The 12,920-nt window shown below is 38.6% G+C and overlaps 1 protein-coding gene across 3 annotated transcripts in view; it reads left to right on the top strand.

Annotated features, from left to right (window-relative positions):
• Positions 1-12,920, top strand: part of ece2a (endothelin converting enzyme 2a) — a 115,634-nt gene that overhangs the window by 100,644 nt on the left and 2,070 nt on the right. The window lies entirely within an intron of this gene.

The raw sequence follows: 12,920 nt of genomic DNA on the forward strand, positions 1-12,920 counted from the left end.
GTTTATGTGTTTTCGCACTGCATCTGGAGAGCTATTTTGTCAGAAAGAAAGGTGCCAAGAAGAAAAGAATATTTGTTTGCCTCAGTTTCACTGTCAGAAAGGCCCAGATCAAGCCGAACTGTCTATTTATGTTTCTTTCTGTTTCATACACAGAAGCGCATTAATGAACTGTGAATGTCCTGGTTTTCGAACAGCTGAGTTGTGTGTCTGTGTGTACCGTATGCACACACACACAAACGTTTAACAGATATTAGTTTATGTTTGGCAGCTGCCATCACAGAACAAATCTGCCAGCCTGCTTTGATGTATACCAGCCCTCAGATCCGCTCTGAATTTCTCATTATAAACAAGCTTAAGCTCATTTGATCCAGAAACTTCAGAAAGCCAACAATTTCATACAGAGATCTTTCATTGAGTTACATATTAATCTTTACATTTACGTTTACATTTTAGCCATTTAGCAGACGCTTTATCCAAAGCAAATTTGTCATAAGCAATAACATGAGAAGTGGCGTACAAAGTCACTTTCAGCTTACAAAGTTTCACAGAGACCCAACCTGTTTTGGGAAAGATTAGAAGGTTGTTTTTAAAGTGCACCTATTTCATTTTTTTAAAAACGTTATTTCGAGTTTTTAATGTAGTACAATGTGTTCACGTGGTTTATGGTTAAAAAAACATTATTTTCCACATACCGTACATTTTTATAGTTCCAGATATACTGCTTTTCTCAAATGCATTGTTTTTCTCCAAAAAATATGTAATGGCCTAAATACCTCTGACGTCAGCTGGAAATGTGACGCTCTTTACCATGTTTGAAAGATTCGGTCACAATGCAATGCTAACAGGAGTTAACTTATAGGCTGTGAGTACAAGAAGGAGGAATTATGATAATATTGGTCTTGTCCACGTCAAAAGGATCAGAAAGTTTGTTGTGGTCCAAGAAAAGAGATTCACATTGGAGATGATAACTCGCGTCATCGTTTACTTTGGGGTTTGTACCTTTTGCATATCGTTAACACACCGAAGGAAATGTAAAATCGTGAATCAGACGATAGTTGCTCTTTAAAGGAACAGTATGTAAGAAATTTATATCAATTAATCATAAAATGGCCCTGATATGTCACTAGACATTAAGAAATCATTTTCATTTCAAATACTTCACTGACAACAGTGGTCTGGCCAGGATATTGTCATTTAAAAAGTGGAGTTGCAGCCCTCAACTGATGTTTATGTTGTCATTTTGTGTATTGGCCACCAGTTGTGTGATTGCAGTACCAGTTTTAGCCACAAGTTTTGTGATTGCAATACCAGTTTTGGCCACAATCCTACATACTGTTCCTTTAAGTAACATCCAGTTGTTATAAATGTCGAAATGTCAGGTTCTGTGCGTTCGTCAGTTAGTTCTCAGCGCTAATCTTTCATAAACTAATACACACTTACACACCAAAGGAGATGTAAAAAAGTGAATTGGACAATAGGTTCTCTTTAATATATTTAATTTATAGTATGAAGGTAGTGTTTTTATGCATTTGATTCCATTTCTTTTCCTAAATACTACTGTTATACTTTATTTGTTACTTTGTTCTTTTCTATTTCCATGCTTCTTATATCTTGATTTGTTCTTATTTTATTTTCCTTATTTCCATTTTAGCTGATCCGTAAATTATTCGATCCATTACACCAAAAAACGTAATGTAATCCATTTAACCACTACAATATTGTAAAATTATGGTATTTAAGAGTAGCCATTGAGGTCCACCATATTTTACCAAGGTACACTCAGTTTAAAGGGGGGTTTCAATGGTATTTCAAGCATTCTGACTTAGTTGTTTCCTCATGCTAAACGTAGGCAAAGTGTCAAAAAAGCAGTTGGACGTGTTAGGGCTCAGTCACACCAAAAGCGCTTTAAACGCTTGCAAACGCAAGGCGCGACGCACTGCCTTTTTTAAAAAAGAGCAGTGCAGCGCGGCTTTTCATATTGCTAAGCAACCACCGAGTCAGCTGTCTTGTCAATCAAATATTGAAGCGTGAGCGCTCTTTTGCTGTTAACTGTCATATTAGCAGAAACTTTAAAAAGAGGGCGCTTGCTCTGACCTTGTTTGAGGATAAGAGGAGCACAAACACACAGGAGAGAGTGAGCGAGTGGAGTCCGGTTCTTCAAAGCAACTGTAAACTTCCCTCGCCACAACGTTAGGCCCGCCTCTCCCCTCATTCCATTGGACAATGGAAGACGCGAATGACGTCAGGCGCTCCTCCGCTCTCAGCGCTCCTTCAAAAACGTGTGCGCGGCAGGCGGCAGAAAACCGCAAGGCGCTCGGCGCGCATAAACAGCGCGCAAACGCGCCCTGCCCATAGAATATCATTCAAAAAAGGCGCCTGCAACTGCCATAAACGCTTTTGGTGTGACCGAGCCCTTACAGAGTATTTCTGTGCCGAATGCACTTCGCCAGGGTTCGTACAAGTTTCGGAAAGTTTTTTTCGATTACAGGTCCAACTGACGTTTCAGGGGTTTTCTATACGTATTACTTCTTTATATGGGCACTTCCCCCGAAAAACCCCGCTCACCCGTCAATCAGCGAGAGACGCTAGCACTTACAAACATCTTATCTCGCGGCACAGCTTTGTTTCATTTCAAAACTCAACAATGGCACGAAAGAAGAAGTGTGTTTTTGGATGTAAGGAGAAGAAATCCAGCCTTATGAAAACAATGTATATAATTTATTATCCGGGGTAGCAGCGGTTGTTGTATAGCGTTGCATGACTCGTACTCGCTCCACCCGCGGTAGTAACTCCTCCTTCTTTATTTTTCTGTACGTTATCGGAAAGATTCGGTAAAGCTAATCTTTCTTTTATAAATCTGATTAAACTAAAGACTCTTCGGAGATATAAAGGATATAATACTACTCTATAGGCACTCGAGATAAACATCAGAAATGCAGAAACAGTGTGTGTTACGTGAGCTTTAACATTTCACTGATGTAGTGTAAGTATTACATGGAAAAAGCCCCAGTACTTATATCTGCTGATACGTCATACGTGCATGTATAGCACAGATAACTTACCCATATTAGGCAGAGTTCAAGGAAAGTGTCACCGTAGTGGCGTAAGTAAGGTCAGAGGTCAAAAAAAGCCACTGTGCTAATCCTATTTTTGCAGAGTAATGCTAGAGACTCATTAAGATGAAGTAATTGAATGAGCAAATATGCAGCATGGATCTGGATTATAGTTTAGATGTTTACATTGCCTTGAAATTATACAACTACGTTTTTTTACACCTGTTGATCTCAAAGATAGATTGAACTATTTTCAAAGCTCAGGTCATGGTAGTATGACCTTTAACCCCTTAGGTGATGTTTTCAATCGCCGGTCTCATGTTGTAATATTCAGAGGCAAATATAAATAATTTCTTTAAAATGATTTAAGTGACTTATCAGTAGATCAGCCTTAACATTTGTTGGTCATAGAGATGCAGTATCTTAATCAAGGTATCTATGAGTCCATGTATGGGGGTCATCCTTTAATACTCCTCCAAGTCTTTCTCTCTCTCTCTCTCTCTCTGGCTATATTCCACGGCTATTCATTTTCCTGAGTGACTGTCAACACGTCAATGTACGTTTGCCAGACTTGGTAATCCCAGGATCACTTGACTCCTGTGTCAGCATCCAAGGACGTTCTGTCACTGAGCTGTGTATGTGTTTGTGCGTACGTGTGTGCGTGAGGGGGTCGGCATGACTGGATACTGTTGGAATGGAAAATACCATCCACAATCTTCCACAGGACGAGCGCAGGGGAAACCCAGAAACCCTCCCGAGACATGCAGCCAAAAACAGAGCGGCTAGTGCGTTGAGATATTGAGAAATTCACACGGTCGTGCGCTCCAGAATAGATCCTTAATCTGTTAACAGGAGTTTAGTGATAGTAAATCAGATGGGATTATCACGGGTCAAGGATACTTATGTATCACAACTGGTCTGAAATCAGCCTGACACAGTTTCTCGTGTTCAAAACTTAAGTGTGGTAATCTTGAAAGCTGGTTTCAAACCAGTGGTTACAGCTGAAGTTCCCTCAGGGAAGATTTAAACTAATCACCAGATGCATAGTCATGTAGATGAAATTGTTTTCATTGTGACACAGCCACAGTTTGGCGTGAAAGAAAGAGCCAGACCATATTCAGAGTGTTTTGAGCTATATTTATTCATGGCTTCGGAAAGGAACCTTGTTTCCCAGAAAGGGTTTTCCATACAGATACTGCTCATAGTCTCTCTCTCTCTCTCTCTCTCTCTCTCTCTTTCTCTGTGTTGGTGATAGCGAGCAGGTCAATATCAAGCCTCATCTGTGTTGGGGTTTACCGATAAACAGTTTCTAGGGAGACCACCTTGAATTTGGCAGAGCAGTAGTAAATCTTTAGCCACAACTTATTTTGCCATTAAATCAATAGGTTGTTTGTCAGCAGGATGTGAAAATAGTTACTGAATGCAGGAACACCTCCAGACAGCTGTTTCTTTGCTTTAGTGCTTGATTTAAACATCTTAAGTGTTGTTTTATTGCTTCGTGTTTTCTGCATTTGGATAAGCTACCTGAAAATTGCATTGATTAAGAGTGTGTGGCTTGCATGTGTTTGTATGTTGCAGACAACATACAAAGATCAACCCTAATGCTTGTTTTCTTGCTACGTCGTTTTTGTCGTCCTCCCATGAAGAGCTAAGATGCAAAACCCTCTACGTGCTTCTGACATGTTTTTTTGTAAATCACTTTTTATTCTAAAAAAAGTCTCCAGTCACGTTTCACTGTCCTTTCTGAATAAAGGTAAAAGGCACAAAAATTCGGTCAATATCCTAATAAATTTTGTAAACCTCCTTTAAAAAACTCCTGCAGCTTGACATACTTTATGTGTGTCATCGTTCATTCAATCCTTCTTCCATGCACTTAGGGTGTTTTTACACTGGGCTTGTTTGCTGCAGTCTGAGCCCGAGTGCGAATGTTCCCTGCGTCCCCCGCAGCTTTGGTCTGGTTTCATCCTCACTATTTTCTTTCAAAACCCAGTTCACTTGCGTTAATCTTACGTCACCACCAACACGCACGTACAAGAGGATTTAAAACAGTGTGACTTGGCATATTTATGTTTTTTTTAATTTAATATGATTTATATTTTGGTGTTTTATAAAGAGATGGATGGATGGATGGATGGATGGATGGATGGATGGATGGATGGATGGATGGATGGATGGGTGGGCGGATTAATGAATAGAGGGATGGATGGATGGATGGATAGGTGGATGGGTGGATGAATAGGCGGATGGATAGATAAATGGATGGATGGATGGATGTATAGTTTGATGGATAGGTTGATGGATAGATGGGTGGATGGGTGGGTGGATGGATTAATTAATAGATGGATGGATGGATGGATTGATAGTTCGATAGATAGAAAGATAGATAGGTAGATAGATAGATTTTTTGATAGATATATAGATTGTTTTTATATGTATATAGATTTTTTATATATAGATGGATGTATGGATGTATAGTTCGATGGATGGATAAATGGGTGGATGGATGGATGGATAAATAGGCGGATGGATAGATAAATGGATGGATGTATAGTTCGATGGATGGATGGATGGATGGATGGATTTTTTTAATATGTATATAGATTTTTTGATATAAAGATGTATAGTTCGATGGATGGATGGATGGATGTATGGATAAATGGATGGACAGATAAATGGATGGATGTATAGTTCGATGCATGGGTTGATAGATAGATGGGTGGGTGGATGGATTAATTAATACTTGGATAGATAAATGGATGGATGGATGTATAGTTCGATGGATGGATAGATAGATAGATATGTGTATATATATATTTTATATATATAGATGGATGGATGTATAGTTTGATGGATGGATGGAGAAATGGATGCATGGATAAATGGATGGATAGATAGGTAGATAGATAGATTTTTTGATAGATAGATTTTTTTAATATGTATATAGATTTTTTTATATATAGATGGATGGATGAATGTATAGTTCGATTGATGGATGGATAAATGGGTGGGTGGATGGATGGATGGATAAATTGATGGATGTATAGTTCGATGGATGGGTTGATAGATAGATGGGTGGGTGGATGGATTAATTAATAAATGGATGGATAGATAGGTAGATATATTTTTGATAGATAGATTTTTTTAATATGCATATATATATATTATATATATATAGATATAGATATATATAGATGGGATGGATGGATGGATAGATTGATTTTTTTATATTTTGGTGTTTTATATATAGAGAAATGGATGGATGGATTTTTTAATAGATAGATTTTTTTAAATACATGTTTAATAGGTGTTTTATATATAGATGGATGGATGATGATGGATGGATCATTGATAGTTGGATGGATGGATGGATGGATAGACAGAAAGATAGATTTTTTAATAGATAGATTATTTAATATTTTGGTGTTTTATATATAAATAGATGGATGGATGAATGGATAGATTTTTTCAAATATATGTTTAATAGATGTTTTATATATATATGGATGGATGGATGATGATGGATGAATGGATAAATAGAAAGATAGATTTTTTTAATAGATGGATCGATTTTTTTAAATAGATAGTTTATTTAATATTTTGGTGTTTTATATATAGATAAATAGATGGATGCATGGATGGATTGATGGATGGATGAATGGATGGATAGTTCGATGAATGGATGGATAGATAGAAAGAAAGATTTTTTAATAGTTAGATAGATTTTTTAATAAATGGTTTATTTAATATTTTGGTTTTTTATATATAGATAAATGGATGGATGGATTTGTCTCATTATATTTCAAATGTATTATTTCTGAACTAGCAGTCATTTGTGTGTGACTCAGATGTCCACCGACATGTTGCTTTAAGTGAAAGCGTGTTGTTGCTCCAGATGCGCCACATCCATAGTGATTGCCATCCCATGGGCATCCTTAGGGCTGCCAGACATACTGCCCCATATACTTAGTGTTATTCACTCGAAGACTTTCTTTCCCTCTCTCTCTCTCTCTCTTTCTCTTAGTCACTCACACACTTTTGGCCCATTTACCTACTACATTTAGCACCTGTAAGCAAATGAATTCCTCTTGGGGTATAGTACTACAGTGATCTCATTTTTCTTCTCTCTCCTTTTTCCTTTCTTTTCCATCAGCATATGCACTTTCTCACTGGATTAGTGCTGAAATCCTGAAATTACACATGTACACTGCCTATACATGACTAACTCTGTTTTTGTTCAGTAGATGCCTAGATAGACAGTACATGGTTCAAAATATGAAGAAATCATAAACTGCAGAACATGTGGGTGTGTTTTGGGTGTCCAAATTTGACCACATAATGTAGTCGAGTCTGTTTTTGTGTCATAGGGTTTGGTGTATGGAGGTGTTTGTCACGGAGATGTGGGTGGTGCTGGCTGTTTATTTGTTTGCTTGCTTGACTTTCAGAGCAATCCACACACTGCAGGTTTATAAAGGACCTCATTAATTACAATCATGACTCTTCCCAAAAAGTTAGTTACACTGATGTTGTCGTCATATGGGAATTATTAGAAACCAAATTTAAAATTGTGGTAAGCACATTGCAACTATAGTATAGAGCATTTTAGGTGGTCTTTATGAAATACGTGCTTCTTTCCAACCGGAAAGGTTACATCTGGTATACAAATCAAGCGTTGGTACGCAGTGATGTGAAAACATATTCAAGACACATTTTACACATCTTGTGCTCTTCTTTTGTGAGTTACATCATGACCCAAATAAATGACTTTTTGCAGTGCAGAAACTTTCGTTTCCATGGTAACCCAGTGTAGGAAATTGCGAGCGCCCTAGGAAAATGTTGTTATTTGAAGAGCTCATAAAAGACAAATACTTTAAGCGTCCCGCCGGTTAGCACTAAGAGGTCCATCTAGCTCCCCACACCTCCTGATAGATGCTGGATCTCTGTAGACTTAGGCCTTTATTGATGATCAGCATTTTATTTTCAGACCCATGAACAGTGAGCTGTATCGAATCCCATGCTAGAATCAGTTGTGTGGCAGCCAATCAGAGCATCCGTTCAGCTTCTGTAGATAAGATGGTTATGTAATGACCAGGTGCTGAGGAGCAGATTGAATGAATAAATGATGTGTGCTCATTCATTTGTTAGCAAGATCTGACACATGGGTCAAGGTTCAGTTGGGTGCATTTTGCATTTTAATCGCGGTATGATGGATTAACCTAAATGCTCTCAAATGCCTCTTGAAATCGAGGGATTAGCATTTACAAATCGTACATAAATGTGCGAAAACACCCAGCCTACTCAATATCCCATGCACGCAGACCCTATAGCGCACAGATGCACAAACACGTAAATAAACACAAAAATATGCACACTTGCTCAACACACATGCTGGCACTCACTGTCCATAGTGTGCGGCTGTGCTGGATGCAGATTATTCTGGAAATCAACAATGTTCGTAGCTATCGTGTACGGCTGTCCAAACTGGGATGTACTGAAGTCTTAAAAGTAAACCAACTTTTCAACTTTTGTGGGTGTTTGCAAATACATTTTTGTAAAAGTAAATTATTTGCATTTCATTCCCCTACTGTACCAAAACCGAAACGGAATAGAACTGTGACTTAAAAACCAAGGTATGTACAGAACCATGAATTTTGTGCACCGTTACACCCCTAGTTGGTTGGTAGCCTTATTTTTAGGTTACACAACTGGTGGCCCCCAGACCACATGACTTTCTCTCATGACTCCTCTGGTTCATCCAAATGGTTAATGGTAAACTTAAGACGGGCCTGGACATGTGCTGGTTTAAGCAGGAAAACCTTCTGTGTCATGCATGATTTCAAACCATGACGTCTTACTGTATTACCAACAGTAACCTTGGAAACGGGGGTCCCAGCTCTTTTCAGGTCATTGACCAGCTCCTCCCGTGTAGTTCTAGGCTGATTTCTCTTTCTTGGGATCATTGAGACCCCACCAGGTGAGATCTTGCATGGAGCCCCAGTCATGTTTAGCTTCTTCCATTTTCCAATGATTGCTCCAAAAGTGGACCTTTTTTCACCAAGCAGCTTGGCAATTTCCCCGTAGCCCTTTCCAGCCTTGTGGAGGTGTACATTTAGTATCTAGTGTCTTTGGACAGCTCTTTGGTCTTGGCCATGTTAGTAGTTGGATTCTTACTAATTGTATGGGGTGGACAGGTGTCTTTATGCAGCTAGCGACCTCAAACAGGTGCATCTAATTTAGGATAATAAATGGAGTGGAGGTGGACATTTTAAAGGCAGACTAACAGGTCTTTGAGGGTCAGAATTCTAGCTGAAACTAAAAAGGAACAACAACATATGTTTTATGTTGTTATGGCCATATGGAAGAAAAAGAAAAAAAAAGATATTTTTTCAATACTTTGTTCTTTGTGTGACCTAAACAACATTTTGTTGGATTTAGCTAATCTTTATTTTTTAAGTCTTTCGGCTATATAAGTCTAAAACACACACACCGTGCCTTTGTGCCAGCAGGGTAGGTCGTGTCTGTGAAGTCTCAGGCTGTTTGATCATTTAAGGATGGTGCTCAGTAACTGGTTGGTGCGACAGGAACACACGCTGTGAAAGCCGATTGGCAGAGTTCACTCTAAATTATCGTTTAATTCACAAGAGACAGAGAAAGCAGCTCCTCGAATGCAAAGCTTATAAACTCAGACTGTTGTTTCAGTGGGAATGATATTGCTGTCAGGAGCAGGACAGTTATTTGTCTTGCATGTGATAGAGACTGAGATGGATAAATGGATAGGCATTGCAGCATGAAAGCGTCCAAACCTCCCCTTTTTAAAACCAGGCCACAGTCTCCCGGCCAGCGGCCAAATGAGACGCGCTGAGTGCAGTTTTATCAGAGCGGGAGCGGGTCTGACTTCTGTTGCTAATGGAGCATCAAAAGTGTTGTGAGACTGACACCCGTGCTGTGCCACAGCCAATTAGGACAACATTTTGTTAGTACTCCAAAGGTCTTTAGAGAATTACTATTACCTTTAGCACAGATTTGGCAATTGGTAATTCAAAATGTTTAGTTGTTGTCACAACTTAACTGTTACACATCATTCAGTGATTTTAGCTATTCTTTTAGACATGTATTTATTTTGCATTAATAATTACCTTGTGGACAGTTGACAACAAATCTAGTGCTTTGCATTGTGGGATACAGTGCCCACAACTGCTGTATATATCTAGAGCATTTAAGTTTTGCATAATGTGTGCACAGTAGTAGTATGCTATTCCAGACACACTGCAAAAAAGTGAAAGTTGGATTAAATTTAAACTAAAAAAAAACTTTTAAAAATGACTTCAATTGGTAACACCTAAATAAAGTTGAAAAAGCTTAATATTTTTAGGTGTTACCAATGTAAGTAATTTTTAACGTTTTTTTAGCTTAATTTTTTTTACTTGTCAAAACTTAAATTAGTTGACAAAACATATTTTTTTAAGTGTTAACAATTAAAGTAAATTCTTTTTATAAACTGTAAAAAGTTGGCTCAACTTAAAAATTTACTTCAATTGGTAACAACTAAAAATGTAAGTTTATTCAAATTAAAAATTTCTCTTAAAGGTCAATTTTAAGTTAAAGTAACTCACATTTTTTAGGTGTTACCAATTGAAGTAATTTTTTAAGTTAAAGGATTAGTCCGTTTTCTTAAAAAAAAATCCAGATAATTTACTAACCACCATGTCATCCAAAATGTTGATGTCTTTCTTTGTTCGGTCCAGGGGAAGTTATGTTTTTTGAGGAAACATTCCACGATTTTTCTCATTTTAATGGACTCTAATGGACCCCGACACTTAACAGTTTTAATGCAGTTTAAAAATGCAGTTTCAAAGGACTCTAAACGATCCCAAACGAGGCATAAGGGTCTTATTTAGCAAAACGATTGTCATTTTTGGCAAGAAAAATAAAAAGTGTGCACTTTTGGACCACAGCTTCTCGTCTTCCTCCGGCTGTGTGGCGAGCCGGCGCGACCTCACGTAATTGCGTAATGACGTGGAAAGGTCACATATTACATATATGAAACGCACATTTGCGGACCATTTTAAACAATAAACTGACACAAATACATTAAATAGTATCGCTCGACATGCCTTGTGGTTTTTGCCGCCAGCCGCAGCACGCGCTTTTGAAGGTGCGCTGAGAGCGGAGAAGCGCCCGACGTCATTCGCGTCTTTCCATTGTCCAATTGAATGAGGGTAGAGGCGGGCCTTAAGTTGTGGTGAGGGAAGTTTACAGTTGCTTTGAAGAACCGGACTCCACTCGCTCACCCTCTCCTGTGTGTTTGTGCACCTCTCACCCTCTTTTTAAAGCTTCTGCTAATATGACAGCTAACAGCAAAAGAGTGCTCACGCTTCAATATTTGATTGACAAGACAGCTGACTCGGTGGTTGCTTAGCAATATAAAAAGCTGCGTCGCACCGCTTTTTTTTTTAAAAAGGCAGTGCGTCGCGCCTTGCGTTTCCAAGCGTTTAAAGCGCGTTTGGTGTGATTAGCCCCTAGGATGACGACATGTTTGTCCTGTGGCGGCCACCATAGCTTCTCTATGCCTTTCAAAAGGGAGCGGTGAGCTGTCGACTGAGCCGTTCGTTGTAATTCACAATCTCACTACCTTAAATGTCGTTCTTCCGCCATATTGGATTGAACAGAAAACCAAAAAAAAAAAAAGATTCACAGGTCACAAATTTTGTCTGAACATCACGAAACTGGACGTACATGATCCTTGGACCAAGCCTCACAAAAGATACTAGAAGGATTTTTGATTTTCGGAAGCGTTTGCCCATCAGACTCCAAACAAAATGTGCCTCGAAGCCGCCAAAACAGGAAGTAGTTCATATCTCAGGAACCAAACTTTGTACATGAGCTTGGGACTCCAAGTTGAGGATGCACAACATCACAAAAAAAGTTCTAAAATTTTACGCGGCCAAACAGGAAGTCGTTCATATCTCAGGAACGCTTTCACGTATTGAAACCAAACTTTGTACATGAATTTGGGACTCCAAGTTGAGGATGCACAACATCAAAAGATAAAAAACATTCTAAAATTTTACGCGGCCAAACAGGAAGTCGTTCATATCTCAGGAACGCTTTCACGTATTGAAAGCAAACTTTGTACATGAACTTGGGACTCCAATGTGAGGATGCACAATATAAAAAAATGAAATCAGCGGCACCAGATCAAGCACACTTTCGCAGTTCCTCCGGAAATGCATTTTCTAGTTTACAGTTGTAATCAAAAGTTTACATACACCTAGCCGAATCTGGAGCATGCTGAAAATGTTGGAAACATTTTGAAAATTAAGATTTATTTTTAACTTTATCTATAGTACAGTTATCGTTATTTTTATCATCCTTGTGTGAACCGACCTATACAGTAATCTATTTATATTAATCTGTGATTGAAAGTTTTAAAAGCATGGCGTAAAAAGCTGCAGTTCACCTTTAATACGATACGAATGAAGAAATGACCTCATCACCTCTTTAGTTTTATTTTTGTTAAATAATTTCGTGTGCGTTCGACAGCTTCCATTTGCATTAAACGATTGGATTCCCTGAGGGCTGAATACTGATATCACAGAAACCATGCAGCCAAGTAGTGTCAATATTATTAAATTTTCCCCACAATTTTGTGTTAGTTTGCTGCATACACACACACTGGACAGATGGTGGCTTTAAACTCAGGGTCCTCGAAGGACCCTATCACAGCGGGTTGGAGAAAAAGAGATGCAAAATGACATTAAGACGAGCTCATGCTGTCACCAATGCCCCCGGAGGATGCTGGGAGATTCTTTCCTGAAGTATTTTCTGTCTGCTAACAAGCAGAAGAACCATTCCAGGTCATAAATTGAC

The sequence above is a fragment of the Misgurnus anguillicaudatus genome, chromosome 2 (assembly GCF_027580225.2).
Source record: "Misgurnus anguillicaudatus chromosome 2, ASM2758022v2, whole genome shotgun sequence".
NCBI classification, from domain to species: domain Eukaryota; kingdom Metazoa; phylum Chordata; class Actinopteri; order Cypriniformes; family Cobitidae; genus Misgurnus; species Misgurnus anguillicaudatus.